The 19291-nt window shown below is 40.0% G+C and overlaps 2 long non-coding RNA genes across 25 annotated transcripts in view; one reads left to right on the forward strand and one right to left on the reverse strand.

Annotated features, from left to right (window-relative positions):
* Window positions 1–211: 211 nt before the first annotated feature.
* On the reverse strand, window positions 212–13049 carry LOC135637962 (uncharacterized). 8 transcript variants are annotated; one of them, XR_010496437.1, is made up of 7 exons: window positions 12888–13049; window positions 12531–12683; window positions 11968–12049; window positions 2786–3297; window positions 1963–2062; window positions 1489–1776; window positions 212–414 (listed from the first exon to the last, which is right to left on the reverse strand). It is a non-coding gene; the product is annotated as an uncharacterized LOC135637962 (long non-coding RNA). The 8 variants fall into 8 exon arrangements; XR_010496436.1 differs by having other exon boundaries at window positions 212–1707; XR_010496434.1 differs by having other exon boundaries at window positions 212–1776.
* A 1363-nt stretch (window positions 13050–14412) lies between these two features.
* LOC135637529 (uncharacterized) overlaps window positions 14413–19291 on the forward strand; it is a 33857-nt gene continuing 28978 nt past the window's right edge. For 13 of the 17 annotated variants that reach the window (XR_010496299.1, XR_010496306.1, XR_010496314.1 and 10 more), the window contains exons 1-4: window positions 14413–14629; window positions 15111–15232; window positions 16125–16184; window positions 17662–19264. This is a non-coding gene — a long non-coding RNA (uncharacterized LOC135637529). The remainder of the gene's footprint in view (window positions 14630–15110; window positions 15233–16124; window positions 16185–17661; window positions 19265–19291) is intronic. The other 4 variants (XR_010496308.1, XR_010496309.1, XR_010496305.1 and 1 more) reach the window with 4 other exon arrangements.

Genomic DNA, 19291 nt, shown 5'->3' on the forward strand with positions numbered 1-19291 from the left:
CGGTTTAGAACTAATGAACTACCGGGTCAGTTCAGTTCAGATTCCAATCGAGTTTAAACCTAATTGTGATCAAGACTCTGGGAAGGAGAGGTGAGAGAAGAGAGAAAGGGAGGATCATAGTAAGGGCTCAAGCATATTCTCATCAGCAAGACTGGAGTGAGAATGCGATCGATCATCTCATCCCAATCGATAAAGGAGGGTATAATACAGATCATGTGACGTCTGCCATTTCGAATTATTATTTTCCATCATTATCACTTTCGATACAACAAAATCAACAAAATAATGATTACAATGTGTTAGGAGAGGCAGAAGAAAAGATATAATAAGGGAGTATCTTAGCAAGCAAGGGCTCGAGCATATCTTCATCCTGAGGCTAAGGTGAGTCACCATGCGATCAAGCTTTTCGTCCATCTCGAAATGGAGTGCAATAGTTGAGGCAAAATTAAGAAAAAAACATATCAAATGCAAATCCATAAGACTGTGTTGATGCTTTACACATGTAGAATGCTTGTAGTAGATTTGATAACCCCAATTTGGTTGGCTTTTATGATCATTTCAGACTTATAAATGCAAGTTATGTGCAATCATCACGTAAAGACAAAATTACCTAGAAACAAGCCATCCAAGTAGTTATTTTTAGGGTTTTTTAGCTCCGCGAAGTGATGTAGAGTGTCAACTAATACAACACCTAGGAGCTACCCGGGTGACACATGACTAGATGGGTCTTTGGGGTAGTATCTAAGGCTGGTTCGTTGCCTTATTCAGTAGTAATGTCATGTGGGCACTTATCAGGACTTTGGACCATGGTGAACCACCGTTCAAAGCTTGCGAAGTCTGTGTTTATAACTTACATTGTCTATTATGTGTTTACTAAAATGATTGCTTGTGGATCGAAAGTTAAATGTTTTTTTTAACCCATCTTCTATCCTTAAGGGACCATAAGTGGTTTTAGGAAAGCTGCCCCTTTGTAGACAGACACGCAAGGGTATCACACAATTTAGGCAAAACCAGCTTGGTAACACCTTGCTGCAATACCATAAGAGGCATTCTTTATCCTAACTAGTGATTGAGTTGCAGTAAGAATAATAATTGATATTGGTCATTCAACGATAAGGGTCATATATGCATGTTGCTCAAAGCAAAACGATTAGCTTTCTATGTCAAGAATGCCAATATACAAGGAAGACAATGCTAACTAAATGTATTTTAACTCTTCTTTAGCATGTGGGAGGGCATATTACACCCACGCTCATTTAAGGAAGATAGTTATACTCCAATCTTGTAACCCTTTCAACTAAAGCAAACACAAGAATATCATCACTTCTATTGCAATCTACAAAGAAAATCTTGACATGTGAACTAGAAAAAAAATCAACAGTTATATGGTACAGTATGCTATTAATAAAAAATCAACAAATATATGGTACATTATGATTATGCTATTAATGCTTGAAAAAAAAACATGAACAGGAAAATATTTGTTACCTATATTAAACAGAATTTCATGCGCTGGTGCTTCAACAAACGTGGCATATTTTACTCATATTAGCTTCTTCAGAGTGCAGATTGAATTGGGGTTGAATTGGCATTAACCAGAAAGTTGTGTTCCCACCTCCTCTGGGTTATCAATGTGTTCATGCTTTACTAGTGCATGTTCATTCCAAATAATTAGAAAACCATAAACGCTTAGTTGAAAGAAAAGATCTACAAAAAAGAGACAGTAATTCTTACAAGTAACTTTGGCAAGATAGAAGCTCTCAATTTAATTTAAGGCTAGAGATGACACCACAAAGATGTGAAGATAGTTAGTTTTCACATACAATGGAATGTAAATTTACAGACTTGCATATATCAGTAAAAATTAATTGGCTAAGGAATATATTAATTTCATTGTTTCCATGTTTAAAGTGGTTACTCAAAGAGTAAGATACTACAACTATAAAACTTTTACAAACTCACCAACTATATCAGATTGTAAGCATTCGATTTTAGTTGAAGAAGATGCTGATTGATTTGGGTCCAATATCTCGATTTGTTTGGAAGGAGAATCAGCAAGGTGCTGCAAAACCAGAGGAGATTAAGTTATCACTGGTAGAAACTTTAGATTCATCCTTCTGTTGTTCGAGAAACTTAAATCCAATATAAGAAAATCCATTGGTAATTGTCAACATTAAATCCAATAAAATTATTCCATCAAATATTGAATGCTTTCAAAATTACTGAAAGCAGAAGATCCAACAAGTTGTTGTATATGTTGTACCTAAACGAACACACAGACAAAGCAAGCTGACACCTCCATGTCCTCTAAGATCATGCACTTGTAGTTACTTTGTACTCTTGTACCAGGCATGAATCGCCCAATATGTAGGTGGTCCATTAGTGGAGCTACGATCAGATCAGTAAATACCAACAATACCATATAGTTCCACCCTAAATTACAATTCCTAATTCTTTTCATAACTAAACCATCCCCCTTATTTTTATAACTTAACCATCGCACTACCCCCACCCCCAAAACACCCACCTCTTTCTACTTTCACTAATGACACTTAGTCCCTATTTCTTAACCACCATCGTATAATTCCATAAAAAATATCGTAATCAATCTCCATTTCCTATTGAATAACAGATATTCCTTAACTGTACTGAATTAAACTACCACGTGAACTGCCCTAAAGATTCACGCCTTCAATCAATTCTTAGTCCAAGGGAACATCAACTGAAAGAGAAACAAGCCACCTTCAAGAATTGGTAACAACATGACACACGCCTTCAGAGATACCTGAACAGTCTTGGCATCGTAGTCATCAAACCACTTTCCACCGACAAGCCCCTACGTCCTCAAAAGTTTCCTCAATCGATCAACGGCCTCCTATGGCTCCTCGCTCATCTGGCCACCAAAAAAAACAACACCTAAAAACTTAAATCAAGTCAAGAACCCATTCGACAGGACAAGATCGAAGAAATATTGATCAAGAAAGAAAAGGACCATGAGGAAATTTGCACGAAGAAGTTTGATGGAAACCCAACGAAAACCTAGAATTCAGGTCCTTTCAGATACCAAAACAATAGAAGAATGGAAAAAAAAAAAAAAGCACGAAGAAATATGGTCAAGAAAGAGAGGGGATGAATATCTGGCGATTTGCGAGGAAAGGGACGAGAGGAGGCGATGTCTTGCTGCATCCAAATTCAGCAACATGAATAATTGGAGCACATGTTGCAGATCCAAATTCAGGTAACAATTGATCACTATAGTCAGGGAAGTCTTGCTGCATCAGGGATGATCAGAAACAGCTGCAGGAACAACAGCAAGCTCATATAAGGTGCAGTTTTGGGCTTCCTAACAATTAATCATACCAAAGATCACTATAGTCAGCAGCAGCAATTAATGTTATTCGTGCGGCAATCGATCGGAGTATGCAATGAGCAGGGTTTATAAAAAAATCCTACTCACTTCGCTTACGAAATATTGATGAGGGAATGGACCAATTTTTTCATTCAATGATTAACATGTTCCTTTTTGGATGTAGGCATGATAACCCTTTGCTTGCATGAACAGGAACTAATTGAGCAAGGTTGCAAATTGAGAAGCATCGCCCTAAAGCATCTTATTATTCCTTCATGAAATTCTTCCGATGCCTCAGAATGTGAAAGCAAAGCTCTAGTGGCAATTTTCTTTAGCACCACAACCATCTGAAACATTACATTTTTATGTTGTTTCAATTCAAATTTTAATGGAACTAACAACACTAACATCAAGTTGCAACCATGGATGTCCAGCATTAGTGCAGAAAATTGCTTCACATAGTCTCAGATGGAAGTATTTTGGCGGAGTTTTCTCAACTTCCTTCTTGCGACGAACTCGGTGTTCTCCGGTAGGAACTGAGTTCTCAACTCCCGCTTCAAGTCCTCCCATGTGTCGACTCAACACCGACCTTGTTGGACCTCCTCCCAATGGGTTCGCCACCAAAGTTTTGCATCTCCGTTAAGATACATGGTCGCTATCGAAACTTTGGTCTCTTCAGAATCAGGCCTCGTAGCTCGAAAGTATTGTTCCATGTCGAACAGAAAGTTCTCGAGCTCCTTGGCATCTCTGGCCCCTCCATAACCGTGAGGCTCGGGTGCCCTCAAATTTTGTGGTGGTGCAACGCGGGTGTTGCTTCCTCCCGCATTTAGTGCTCTAGTGAGCATAGCCACCCTTGAAGTGAGTTCCGCCACAACTTCCTGCAGGTGTTGCACGGAGTCTTTGGTGTCATCTCACAGTCGGTCGACTAGGGCCTCGACCTTATCGATCCTGGACTCTGCTTCCTCTTGCGAGCTCTCTACCCCGACAAGCCTTTGTTGGCCATGGTAGAGTTCCTCCATGCTCGCTTCAAGAACATCCAGGCGGGTTTCCGTCATTGTGAGTCTCTCCTTGTGACTCTTTTTCCCAGTTAGCGCTCCAGATTGCGCTTCCTCTACTCGCGGAGAGTAGCCAACTTCTCGCTCATCATGTTCGTTGCCGCGCTCCTCTTGAGCAACTCCAACAGCATGAGAGCGAGTGTGCACATGCAGCCCACCTGCGGCTGCTTGGGGCAAGGGTTCGGCTTGCCTCGTCTTGCTTGATTCGACACGATGCTTTGCAATGGCGAAGCTGCGAAGTTCCTTCGCTGCTCGCTCGAAGTGCTTGCCTGCTCTGATACCACAATGTCACGGCCTTAGCTAGAATTGCCTAAGGCGTGAGGCACCCTTGCGACCAAGACGCGAACTTAGCTTGCGTTGCCTAAGTCGCAAGGCACCCTTGCGGCAAAGGCACGAACTTAGCTTGCGTTGCCTAAGTCGCGCACCGCCCTTGCGATATTGCTCCACAAAGATCAGCCCACTTGCAACCTCTCGCAGGTCCCGAAGGACCTGTAAAAGAGAAAGTTGATTAGTTCGAAAGAACGAGCGTGCATCGACCGCCGCACGTCTCCTAGCTGTCGCTCCCCCTTGCTCTGCATCCTTTGTAACAAAAACAGGGCAATCACGGGCAACTCACCTTTGCTGCCCTTGTTTCCAACCATCGTCGTCGCCTCGAGCGTCATCGTCGTCGCCTTCCAACCAACCCACCACTGCTGCCAGCCACCGTACGATGACCACCGCTCGCCTCCCAACCGCTGCTCCCCCTGCTCTGCATCCTTGGTGACCGAAATAGGGCAATAACCATCGTCGCAGTCGTGGATCCCCTTGCTGCTGCGAACGCCGGTTGCCACCACCGTCGCTGCTACTGCCTAGCCAGCGACGACACCGCTCGCCGCCCAGCTATGATACTCGCAGCCTTCCCCTTGCTCTAGTGATGGAAACAGGGCAAATCATCGATTGCCCTTGTTCCTCGCAGTGCCACCGTCGATTCCTATTCTCCACTGCAACCTCAACCCCGACCACTTCAACGACCGCTCCCTCTTGTTCTGCCTCCGCTGCCGATGCCGCCGGTTGCCATCATCGCAGCCTCAACCTAACTATTCGGCGATCGCTGCCGTGAGTCACAACAGTTGCAGTCGTCGCCTTCCAGGCCCCGGCGCTCTCATCTCACTCAGCGACTGAAACATAGGGTAGCACCTCTTCCTTCTTGCAGCGACCGCAACGGCCACAGTGCGGATGCCCTGGACCAGACATCAGAAATAATAACTAGGGATTACCGATTTGCAATTGTACGCAATGACTGCCGATAATTCAGCGAAAGCACAAATGGAAGCATTGGAAACCAGAATTAAGAATCGGCAACAAAAAAGAGCTTGTTGGAGCACTTTAGAGGGTTCCAACAAGATGGGAGCTCAAGTTATACGTTGAACAGATTGGGAGGTACAGGAAAAGTGAAACACACTACCCACGCATTAGGGTAGAATTTCCACGATAGGAAGATGGAGATCTGACCAATTGGATCTCTAGGGCAGAAAATTTTTTTCATTTTCACAGAACTCCAGAAGAATCCAAGGTGGAAATAGCCTCAATCCAACTAGAGGGAGATGCAATCCAGTTGTATGATTGGTACAAAACATGCCACGGAGTCTGCTCGTGGGAGCAATTTAAAAGAAGACTTGTTATTCGCTTTGGACCATCTGAATACGAGAATGTTGATAGGCAGCTCGCCAAATTTTGTCAGACTTCTACAGTGTTGGAATATCAGAGCAGGTTTGAAAGATTGTCAAATCAAGCTAGAGATTAGTCGGAACGACAACTTCTGGATACATTTATTGAAGGGCTTAATTCGGAGATTCAGTGTGAAGTTAAGGCTCGTCAACCCCGCACCATGATAGCTGCGATTTCATTTGCATGCCTGCATGAGGAAAAAATCAGCATGGAATAACGTCGAAACAGAGGTGTCAATAAAAAGGTAATCAGCAAGCAACACACCCCATCTACTCCCAGTCGAAATCCTATCACTTGCAGACTAACCCGAGAAGAACTTAAAGAAAGATTAGCGAAGGGTTTATGCTGGCATTGCGATGAAAAGTGGAGTAAGGAGCACCGATGCAAACAGGGAAAACTTATGATAATTGAGTCGATCGAGGAGGAACCAGAAGCAGAAGAGTTGGACTTCGATCATGAAGGTGCGGAAACTGATAAAGATATTAAAGACATCACATATACAGTGCATACATTGGCTGGCTATGCTAACCCACAAACTATGAAAATCAGAGGAACTTTGAAGCATCAGTCTGTCACTATTTTGATTGATACGTGCAGCACTAATAATTTTATGGACAAGAAAGTTGCAGCTCGATTAGCTTACCACATTGAAGGCTGTGACAGATTCGAAGTAAAGATCGTTGATGGACGAATTTTAACTTATGATAGCAAATGTTCAAAGAAAAATTTGATTATACAGGACCACGAGTTTCTTGCAACAATTACTACACTAAAAGACCAACCTGTTGTATACACTGTCAGAAAGTGGAGACCATACTTACTTGATCAACGGGTTGTGATGCGTTATAGATAGCCTAAGACTAAAGTGCTAAAAGAGAAGCACCCCGAGTTTGATGCTACTCAACCTTGAGGACAAGGCAGATTTGAAGAGGGAGGAATTGTTAGGACCTTTTTTTTGAGCTTTTCAATAATATTTATTGAGTCTATTTAGTTCAGTTATTTATTGAGTCTATTTGGTTCAGCTAGAGTCAGGTAAAGATTTATTTAATATTTATTTATTATTAGAGTCTAAGTCCTGGTGGACTCTGGGTGGAACTCTATAAATAGTGATGTAAACCTTTCTTTTTGGAAATCAATGAATCAATCAATCAATGAAATATTATTCCAGTCTATGGACAAACCCTAGGAGGCCGATCCCCTTGAAGTGATCAAGGAGGCTGATCCCCTCGAAGCGATCAATCCCTATTCCCTTCTTTCTTTTATGATAAAAGCTTAGGGTCTTTTCAGCGACATCAAATGCGCAGCGGAAGAACAGAAAACAAATCCTCAATTCCCAAAGATATGTTCGTCGTCGTGGGAAGATTGGTGCGCAAAATCTACGAAACAGAAAACCATGTGTGAGATAGATTATGTTACCTACGGAGATCGTATATCCCTATAGATCTCTAGGAGAGGGTGAAGGAGGTCAAGCACCCTCCTCTCTAGCGGTGATACACATAGCAGGGTTACGACGACGCTCCTCCAAACTCCAAGTCTGCTCTGAGGTGGAGAGGGGGAGGAGAATAAAAGAGGCAAGCAAAGGCTCTAGCCTATGAACCACTGATTCCCTCTTATTTATAGAGGTCCCCTGTCAACTTAACCCTAATGGATCCTGCCTTATTGGGTATTGGATCTTCGTTCAACTACTAAAGCCTCTTAGATTAGTGGATCTCTATCCAATAATCTCTCATCGGCTCTTATTGGATCTCATCCATATGATCCTATAATTATGAGGCTTATTAGATATCCAATAAGATGAGGGGTCCAGCATATATCTCATATTCGAACCTATACTCATCGCAATGCCTACCATATGTGTATGACCCTCTAGGCCAAATATCGAGCTAGCCGTGAGTCATACCTATCAAAACTACTTATAGCTCAACGAATTATTATCCTCATAATAATTCACTCGACTCATCGACTGCGGACGTACTAGGCCACTACGCTATAGTCCCCAGACGATACAGGGGAATTCAATCCATTGGACTTGTTTGTTCTTAGTTACCAAGTACCTATAGTCCCTCATCTATCTAATATCCAGAGATCGTATACCGGTCATGGTGCTATCAGACTCATACGGTTTCCTCTATACATAGAGATGTACGGAGAACTTGAATGTGTTTGATCCATCGATACTACCTTTGATGTATGACTTGGTGATCGACCAAGAGAAGGCTTTGGATGAATACACCATTGTTAAAAAGAAGGTTAGTACCATGACATTTGGCGCAAAATAGTCAAGTAGGACACAAAGGGTAGAATCTGATTCAACAAAGCGGTTCACAAAAGAAGCCAATGAACCAGAGTTTCCCCATCTTCAATTTCATATTCAACTCCAAATAAGGAGAACCATGATTAGAGATGATGAAACCAACTTGTTGTGACCTCGAGTGTCGTTGACTAAAGAGCCAACACGGCCTGGTTCTGTTTCGAAAATGCGGACCCGTCCAGAAACCTAAGCGAATCGCGTGGGTGTGATTCGAGCGTGAGGTTGGGGTGACAAGTGGACTCCTGAGGTTTTGCTGAAGGATGTTCTGAGTTGTCCCAAGGTGCGCCTTGGTCTTGTCTATTGATGCTCCGCATCACCTCGAGGTGCGATTTGTCTGTTGGAGGAAGTTCGGGGTCACTCGAGGTGCACATTGGTGCCACTCCGAGGTGCTCCTTAAACGCGCCTGGGTCCTACACAAGCAGCCAACGTCGAGGGGATGTTCTGACCCAACCCCTCTGATGCTCAAGTTAGCAAAGTGGAGGGGGTTTTGTAGAGCTCAGGAGAGTTGAGAGAGATTCTTCTCATTTCACTGTTTAGGATGTGTTTTTATATCTTTAAGGGGAGGAAAAAGTTTATAATATCTTTCCTTGTCATAAAGGAAGAAAAGAGAGTTTAGGATTGCTTTCCATATCATAATGGGAGAGAAGGAACTTAGTGATTATCTTCCTTACCATGATGAACGAGAAGGAAGCTTGTGTTTCTCTGTTTTGAATCTTTGTATACGTTGGAGGATGACTTGGATGACACATGGTAACTACATGTCAACTGTTAGTAAATTCCTAATCACAACTCAACTCTAAGTTTGATCAACCCAAAGACAAGCCCGAGCTCAACTGGAGTTTGACTCGAGTTGAGAAGACTGAGTAGGAGTCCCTACATGAGACTCAGAGTTAGATTCCAATTGAGAATCTATGAGTCCTTTGTGTGGACTGAGAGTTAGACTCTAGTGCTTCTCTAGTAAGGAGTTTTACCCCTCTACAGCTATACAAGGAAAGGCTAAGCAAGGGAGGGAAATTAGAGAGAGGTGATAGTAATAGAAGCCTCAAGAAGCCGAGCTAGTAAGCTCAAGAAGTCCAAGCTAATGCTCAAGAACACTACAAGAAAACATTTCATTAGATATTTAGTTTTATCACTAAATAAAATTTTGATGACAAACCATAATTTATCACTAAATCCTTAAAATTTGGATATTAGTGACGATATTATTACCAACTATGTCACAAAAGTTTTTAATTCTTGATAAAAAAATATATTATGATAAATAATATCTTAATTGACAATATTTTCTCATTTGTCATCAAAATCTATATTAGTGACAGCGTATGTTTTGCCACTAATTTATATATTTAATTATATATATATATATATGATTATATATATTAAATTAAACACATTGAAGCTGAGAATCCCTAAATAAGAAATGATTTGCCTAATGAAGGAATTGGCTTGCCCTCCTTGCGACTCTCCTCGCAATCGACAATGAAGGATGATTGGCAATCAGTAGTGAATGGTGATTGGCGATCAACAGTGCTTGGCGAATAGCAATCGACAAACTACGACCAACAACCCCTCCCCTCTGGTGGTAACCCCCTCTCTCTACCCTCTTCTCCCTTTCATATGAGTCGTCGCACTTTCTCCTCTCCAAACTATCTTCTCCCTTTACAAGCAACAACTATTGTCACACCTACTCTCGCTGGCAGCATATCCCCATTTTATCTTCTCCCCTTCTTAGCATGTTTCAGCCAAGATCAAACATCTCCAAATTCTATGGTTAAAAATTTATATTATAAGATCATTAAATCATATGGTCAAAGATTAAACATCTCCAAATTCAACTCGCCCCTAGCAAACCCTAAGGAAGCAATCAAATATTGGTTGCTTCCTCAAGCTTCTTGGAGATGTGACCTTGGTGATTGCTAGTTACACTCCTCCATCGATGATGGACCACTAGCTATAGTTTCATATATGAGCTGAGTTGTAAGTATAGTTTCATACATGAGTACTCAACAAATAACTTTTAAGTTGTTTTAGGAGTACTTGGAATGCCTATATTAAGGAAAAAACACATGTTCTAGAATAAAATATTATGCACATAAGGAATACAACAAGGAGAATAAATCACAATGGCTAGTGGAGAAATGTTCAAAGTTTAAGGACGTACCAAAAATTAAATGGTAGACAACACAAATGTCCACTCGGCCAACATGAAAAGAGATAATAAGATCTTCCTTTAACATAGGAAATACTGCTTTACAAATTCATAAAGATTCCAAAGCTTTGATCAAGCAAGACCAATCATCAATAGGCATCATACAATACAAAATATAATTAGCTTATGGAAATTAAAATTAAGGAAAAAAACAAAGCCATATGAAATCATAATAGCGGCCAGGGACACATGATTATAAGACAAATGCAGGTTTAAATTGCGGATTCATGAAACGAAGTAGGTTTTTTAGTAAAGGATCTACCTCCTACAAAAAACATGCACAAAAATAATTCTAGGAAGGATCTAGATGTCATGTTTAATAAATTCTCGCTGAAAATCTCACGTGAATATAGACTCACAGAGTATTAGAAAGTAGCCTACAACAATTTTGGGAAAATAATACGCAAAATTCAGAAAGGAGAATATAAATTATGGATACCAAGGTAAAATAACAGCAAATTTTGTACATAATTAAACATGAGTGAAGTTCTAAAAGAACATAAAGACCAGCTTTGGATAAAATTATCAAATTATATGCTTTTGCAAAAATATCTCCATAAGCTAAAAAGACATTATTCAGGAAGAATTAATCCAATTTGGAAAGGACAATGTCTTCTGTCTAAAAACAGAGTTGGCTTATTGCATATTGTAATAAAAGTGCCACCTCGTTCCATGATGACATTGATGCTAATAAATACCAGAGGTCATCCTTGTCATTGGATCCTATAATAGAACCAAAAGAGGAGGATATTTTAATTCAATCCAAATTTGATAGCTATAAACCTAGTTAGGTTGCCGACACAAGAACAATCATATTTCCAACTTATGCAACTAAACTTTTGGGTGTTTTGACTTATAGATCACAATCTTTGTAAACTTTTATTTCAAGCTTTTGAGTAAGGAATGAACCAACAACTATCTAACATCAAACCAATCTATATTTTGGGGAATTTTTAGGCCATCTGCAGCTGCTTTAAAGCCTGCTAATGAATGCATATTCGGGTTTAGGGAAAAATATAAATCTTAGATTCATGAATGCATATTCGTCAAGCCAACCAAAAGTTTTATTTAAGATGATGTATTGACATGTAAAACATATCAGATGACAGATGTAATAGATTTAGTAATGAAAATGCATTATGGAAAGAAAATGCAAATCGATTATATAGCTTCTATTACTTAAAAAGAGATTACTAAATTAATATCATGTGATACAAACCTAAGTATAACATGCCATAAAAAAATGAAAGGAGACTAAACTAAATTGGACAAGAATATTCACTCAAGCATTAGAACTACGAAAGTCTAATTAAGCTTCAATCAAGATAATGCTTACCTGAATAAATATCACATTCATTTACTGGCTGTGGCCGGTGCCCTCCTTTGCTTGCCATAAAGAATTTCCCACACTCGCTAAACTGATCATAATATTATAAACAGATTAGCTGGATTTATCAAACACTAACGGATAAACTTTCCCAGCCACTTAACAGCAACCAATCCAATTATCTCTTCTTCATCCATAAGAAGCACAAACAGCATGATCATAACAACACTATGACCAAATAATCTACTCCACCTCAGGACCCCCTATCAATGCAATTATGCCACTGACAGAAGGTTTCCTTGCCAGTGGGCAGAAATCCATCACGAGGCAAAGGAACACTTGATCGTTACTACCTGGTACAGGTCGATAATGGTCGTCTAGATAAACTAAAAGGTAAAAAACCAACAATTATCAAGAAGCACAGACCTGATCCACAGACCCAAAATCTCGGTCCTATCATCAAAATCTTGACAAAGATCGAGATTTTGATCGTTACTACCTGGTACAGGTCGATAATGGTCGTCTAGATAAACTAAAAGGTAAAAAACCAACAATTATCAAGAAGCACAGACCTGATCCACAGACCCAAGATGGCATTTCTTTCAAAGTTCTTGTAGGCACATTAGAATCCCTTCTGCCGCAGAATCACCGATCGCATGCCCACCTAATGGGGCACCGCCACTCCCAAAACCCCCATCCGAGTCAGCCTTCTTCTCTTCTCTACACTACACCGCCGCATCGAGCAAAAGGAGAAAAAGGAATAAGGCATAACTGGGCAAACAATAGAAAACAACCCGATCAAATAAACCATCAAGAAGAACAGGAAACTCCGACCCAAGTTCTTGGACGCAAAAGTCAAAACACTAGAGACAAGGGCGCTCTGAGTCAAAAGGGTGACATGCTGTCGGGGATGTGAGGAGAGAGCGTACTCGAGAGAGGGTTGCAAGGCGACGGCGGGGGCGCTTCGGAGGAAGTCGGCCATCTCGGCAAGGAAGGAGGCATCCTTCTTAGGGTTGCGAAGGAGGTCGAGGCGGTAGGGTTAAGGCGAAATAAGACGAGCATTAGGCCTTCCCGCCCACGGGGTTTTTTCGGGATCGAGAGACGTTCTAGAGAATTCTAATTGAAGCGCGCATCTTATTTAGATGGGCTCCCACCTAGTTATTGGGCTTGAGATACCGATTGAATGGGCCGAACGAAAGCCCGGTAAGTGGGGAACGCTTCCAGCTTGATTTTGATCATACCCGTTCATCTTATTAGAGATCGATCAGGGACTGTCGATTAGTTATGATAGTTCATTTGAGATGGATTTTGGCCGTCCATGATGTTTTGTCGATTGATCTTGATCTAAATGTAATTTTAGGGTTTAGGGTTTAGGAATTATGGGTTTGGGGTTTGGATGAATTAAAAACAAGTGAAATTTGTAGTCGAAAGTGAAAAAAAAATTGAATGAAGGGGTTTAGCATTTTGGGTTTAGAATTTAGAGTTTAAGGTTTATTGGTTAGGGTTTTATGGGCTTAGTATTTAGAGGTTAGAGGTTAGGGGTTTGGGTTATTAGGAAATCTTGAGGGTGACATCACATGCGCAGCAAAAGAACAGTCCATACAGATCTCTATGAGAGGGTGAACGAGGTCAAGCGTCCTCATCTCTAATAGAAATCCACACGGTAGGACTACGACGATACTCTTCAAAACTCCAGGTTATGTGGAGAGGGGGAGGAGGTAGTTTGTCTCCTGCTCATGTGGGGACACTAAGGATACAATTTAAGTGCTCATTGGAGTACGAGTTTACTAATTGATCCACTCATGAAATATTGGATGGTTGATAGTTATTCCATAATCTCAGTGGTGTATCTAATCCATAGATGTGAGACATCAAGGATGTCCTGTATGAGTACCCCACTCTTTGATACTAAACTTATAAGTTTGAAAGTTTCAGATCTAGTATAGTCGGTTATTTTGTAAATTATTGCTCAAACAAATCATTAGCTAAAATCATTTAGATTGAGAGAGAAAGAGTTATTCGGAAGAATCCAATTATAACGAGACTCAAGGAGAATCTGTTTGAGCCTAACTATTGTCGACGTATCCAAATCGTTGATGGTAATCGAGGATATATAAGTTCAAATAATTGGATTTTTCTGTATGGAGATTGCGGTGTAGTAACATAGTACGTCCAACTCGATATTGGGCCCAATTCGATATTGGGCCCAGACAGACATTAATTATTACAAACGTATCCGTGTCAATTACTTTAAATCTTAATTATTCTTTTATTTTTGGTAATTAAAAAAAAAAATTCTTGATGCCCGATCACCCGATAAGTCGGCTGGGCGGGCTCTTGGCCCATGCGCTCGTTTGGGACCAATCAGTGCTGGGCTTTGGCTTCGGCCTGATTCAACGATGCTGGGTCAAACCTGGGTCAAGATAACTAACACTAGTCACCCCCCGACACACTCCGCGGGCGTTCCCGTGCCCTAAGCGGTGGCTGTTATCCCAGCGGCGTTTCCTCGGCGGACGGCGGCTGTCTTCCTCTCCATCAGCGAACAGCGGAAGCAATGGCGGTGTCTTCCTCCGGCTAGTTCTTGTCGCTGCAGCGTTTTCCTCGGTGAACGGCGGCTGCTGCGTCTTTCTCTCCATCTGTGTAACGGCAGAGGCGGCGTCTCTGCCCCCCGGTATCTCTCTCTTTCTCCTCTTCTTCGTCCTTCGCCGTCGCCCCCCCTTCCCCGATCCCTCCTCGCTCCCCCTCCGTCTTCCACCTTGCCGCTAAGCAAGCTATTAGGTTTCTCCTCGAGCGTTTCTCTTGCTCTTGTCAGTCCCCGGCTCACGGCCCTGCTTTTTCGGATCAATTGCTTCGCTTGGTATTCAATCTTGTCCTCTAGTTTTGATTCTTGATGGGTTTTTTTTTCGTCGTCTTCAATCTTGCCCTAGCTCTTGGTCGCTCTCGTTTCGGATCCATCTTTCTTCTTCGCTTGGTCTTCAATCTTGCCGTATAGTTTGATTCTTGAAGCTATCTTTTCTCTTGTTCAATCTTGCCTCCTCGTTTTCCTCCTTTTCCTGTCGTTTCGATTCTTGAAAGGATCTTTCCTCGTCTTCGGTCTTGCCATGTGGTGTCGATTCATGATATCTTCTGAGTCTTGGCATTTTGTTTGGAAGTCAGTTGAGTATGGAATTGCAGCGGGCTGTTCATGACTGACTACGATGGAATCGGGTCTCTGAGAACTCAGGGGCTTACTAGTGGAAAGTGGATAGACGCAGACGATGGCATGACCATTCAGGTATCTTTCGAGGCCTACATATATTGTTCTGATCCTTTAACGGTGCTCTTGTTTTTCTTCAAGTTTTATGCGTCTAAAGACGTCTTTTAGTTGTGTGAATACACAGTATAAAGGTGTCAACATTGTTATGATAGTTCAGTGCAGACACAGTTAGGGAAGTGATCGGCATAGATGCTAAGTTTCCTAGGGTATTTCGATGGTTGTCAAATAAGGTTATTAGTAGACAAGATTCAATGATTTGTGGATTTTGTTTTGTGTGTGGATTTGTAGACAATATTCAATAGTAGTCAAATCGGATTCCTAAGTTATTTCAATGATTCCTTTCCCCCTCCCTTCCAAAATTCTGTCCCCTATCCCAGATCCTCTCTCCACCACCTCATCTTCAATATAGGTTATTCCGGATCCTCCAGGTACTTCTTGACATTGCAGCGTTTTCCTCAGTGAACAACGGCTGTTGTGTCTTCCTCTCCATCGGTGAAACGGCAGTAACAGCATCCCTTCCCCGATCTCTCGTCCCTCCCCCTCCCTCTTCCACCTTTTGTTGCAGCTCCTCACCTGGTTTAGGGTATGATCAAGATATATGCCAATAAGGTCGTCGCCAGAAGGTAGAGGTCCATCATGGAGTGCCTCAACAATGGCTCGATAAGGACCGTGCTGGACCATGTTGTCAAACGCCAAAAGTCTCGGCAGGGGACCCACCTTTCTTGTTATTGCTAGGAAGTGGAAGACCAAAATCAGATTCTTTTTATCGAAGAAACTTCTCTTGGTCCGTCTAGATTTTACCTTTCCCACTCTTGTATATAAGATTTTTGGTGTTTTTAAGGTTTATATCTGGGGTTAAGGTTTTTTATTTGGTTTTTTGTTCTGATTTTGATATATATTTTTTTGGCAGGCATCAAGTGCCAGGAAAATCAGGTGTTTGTGATGATTTAGGTGTACACTATGTCTTGCAGTAAGTATCACATCTTGAACTTGAGTGATTTTAGTTGTTCTTTGTTTTCTTTTTTGTAAAAACTATATTGTATGGCTTTCTCTTTCATGATAAATTGGGTAACAACAAATTAATGGGACTTTTCAGAGTATGATATAATGGATCTTGTAATTTTCTACTATGTTACTTATGATAGTATTAATTGACTCATTTGGTTGTATACACTTGTTCACAAACATTGGTTTAGCAACAGTTCATCCTATAGCTTGACTAGTATTAATTTTGAGGTCATTTTTATGTTCCACGCATCATTATATAGTGGTGTAATGCTGGAATACAACCTGTAGGGAGCTAAATTCTAACAAAAGGATGTCTTTGTATCTGATGTCAAATGCGAAGAAAATATTTGTTTGTCAATTTGTTGTTATATCATTCTATTTTCTAATTATCTAAGCACATTTATAGATGGTGATGTTACAACTTCAACAAGGTCTTCTTCTTTTCATCCTTTTCATTTCCTAATTTGCTGGTAGTACATTGTTTTGTTATTATAAGCTTTTGTACCATTTGAAAGGATTATTTACCAACTTATTCAATTAGTGCTACTTAAAATTATCCTTATCTTAAATTGTAATATTTGTTTATTTCGTTAAAAAAGAAGCGACTTTATGCACTTAACAATATCAATAAAACTAATTGGACTTTCTAGTCTCATGATTGAGTCTAGGTCTTTTGAAATATTGCATAGTTCTCCACTTTGCTTTAGCTTATTCTATTTATGGATGCTCATGCCAACCCTAAATCTGTATTTGTGTCTCACTACTAGGGTCTTGTGGTTCATGTGGCTTTAGAAAATGATTGAGTGTTATGTTCTTTTCTGTTCATTCTTTCTCTCTAAAATTGATGGAGGAATTAGATTGTGATGAAGTTGGGAATTAAGGTTTTGGTTCTTCATTCTTGGTTTTACTCTAAGCTGATATCACGAACATTACCGCTTTGGTGGTCTTGTTGATCTTAGAAACTGGGTGGGCATGCTTTATTTTTTTATAATTTTAACAAATTATAGAGAGAGTGGAAACAGACCTTGGCGATGTCTTTATTAAATTTATTCATGTTTAAGCAAGAGTAGAGTTGTTCTGTATTCTCCTCTTCGTTCCTTTTTTTTGAAAGAAGGAAACAGACAATTTGTAAGGCATTTCTTTGGTTATGGGCTGTGGAAAGAAATGGATCTGCCAGCCATGCGAAACAAGGAACATTAATTATATTCTGCATAGACACACATTAAACAAGTTCAAATGTACAGTTACTATGGTATGTTTTTTTGTAATATTTTGGTTTTGAAGTTTATATTATACTTTAGATTCTTTCTGATGCAAACTAAAAAGAAATAATATTATGGGTACAAGTTCTTTCGTCCTCTTTTTGTTGTAGATTGGCACACAGACTTGTTTATAAATGTGTGGTTATATAGAAAAGTGTACCTTTTTTTTTCTAACAGAGAAGCTGTTGGAGGAAGTGGATCTTGATGACACTGGCTTGGTGACAAGTTCATTCTTGATGGTACATCAAGACTCGATCATGGATGAAATATGGGTTTGTTGGTTGTCTAAACAAATCAAATATATTGTTTATCTAAGAAAATACCAGTGGATAGTGGGATGTTTAAACAAATCAAATATATTGTTTATCTAAGAAAATATAAGTGGATAGTGGGATGTTTAAACAAATCAAATATATTGTTCATCTAAGAAAATATATCAGTGGATAGTGGGAAAGTAATTGAAACATTTAAACATTTAAGGCTAGGTAAGGAAAGGAATTTTGGGTGTCTCCAAAATATTTTATCATTGTTCCACTTATGAACAGCAAGTGGCCACATTTGGTGCACTTTCTGAATTCACATTAATGACACATTAGACTGTCAGATGCTATAAGAATGATAATATCACAAGGTTGAATAGAGTTCCAAATAGGAATTCTAGTGATTTTGCAGAAGTATGTGGCTGCTGATGCATGCATACGATGTGCTTTATAGGTTGACCACCCAAGCCATCATTGTAAGCTTGAAATACCTCCAGTGTAATGTAGGTATTGTTGAAGCATCTGAACATGTTTTGGATTTTAACTTAACTACAGGTTTTGTAAACTAATTTTTGCAATTTTGGGTTTCAAATTAGGTTTTTTTTGCACATATGACTAACCAAGGTACACAGTATCATTTTCATATGAGTAAGTTAAGGTATTTTACAACTGTTAGAGTCCTCTTAAACTGTTCTGGTTGTCTTGATAAAGTGTGATTGGTCATTAAACACTACAAGAAAAGCATTTTACTGAGATTTATGTTTCTATTTTTCCATCCTTAAATTGCCTGTCTTGTAGTCCTCATTGGTGCATCTGACATCTTTGACCCATGTTCTATTTGAGATATTGTGGTGCAACATAGAAAGGTCATACTGTTTATCATCTAGCTTTATCGGTCAAATGTGAATGTACGATGTGTAACGTGCATCTCTTGTCATATCATTGATGAAGTGACTGCATGGCACAGAAATAGAGGCTATCAAGCATCTTTATGTTCAATTTTAATGTTGGAAATCTTTTCCAGACATGAAAATTTTCAAAAGTGAATGTCATTATGCTAGATATAAATGGTAGGATATATCTCAAACCTTGAAATGTCATTGTGTCATTCACTCCTCTAGAAAAGGTTCAGATGATCTCAATTTTTTTAAAGCCATTGGCTTTGATCTGTCAAGGCTAAAGGCTAGTGAAGATCAGTTAGCTTAATCGTTTGGCCCAAATAGTCATCGATAGCTTGGTATAGAAATATTTTGAAGTTCATTTGTATTTAGGGATTGCCCTTTTATGATTTTTTTTTACCATACAAGTCTTCGGTTAGATTAGTACATACTAGTTGCATGAAATGGCACAAGCTATATGTTCCCTTGTGCAATGTTGACTGATTGGTAAGGATGCACAAGCAGACCTTCAACGACTTATACATCCCAGATATAAGGCTCTGGTCAAGCTTGTTCTGACGCTCAAAACTGAAGTTTCAACTCTAATCTTATTTAGCGAGGATCATCGAATTTTTCTCAAAGGTTAATTTGTTTTATGAAACCAGTAGG

The sequence above is a fragment of the Musa acuminata genome, chromosome BXJ3-5 (assembly GCF_036884655.1).
Source record: "Musa acuminata AAA Group cultivar baxijiao chromosome BXJ3-5, Cavendish_Baxijiao_AAA, whole genome shotgun sequence".
Lineage (NCBI taxonomy): Eukaryota > Viridiplantae > Streptophyta > Magnoliopsida > Zingiberales > Musaceae > Musa > Musa acuminata.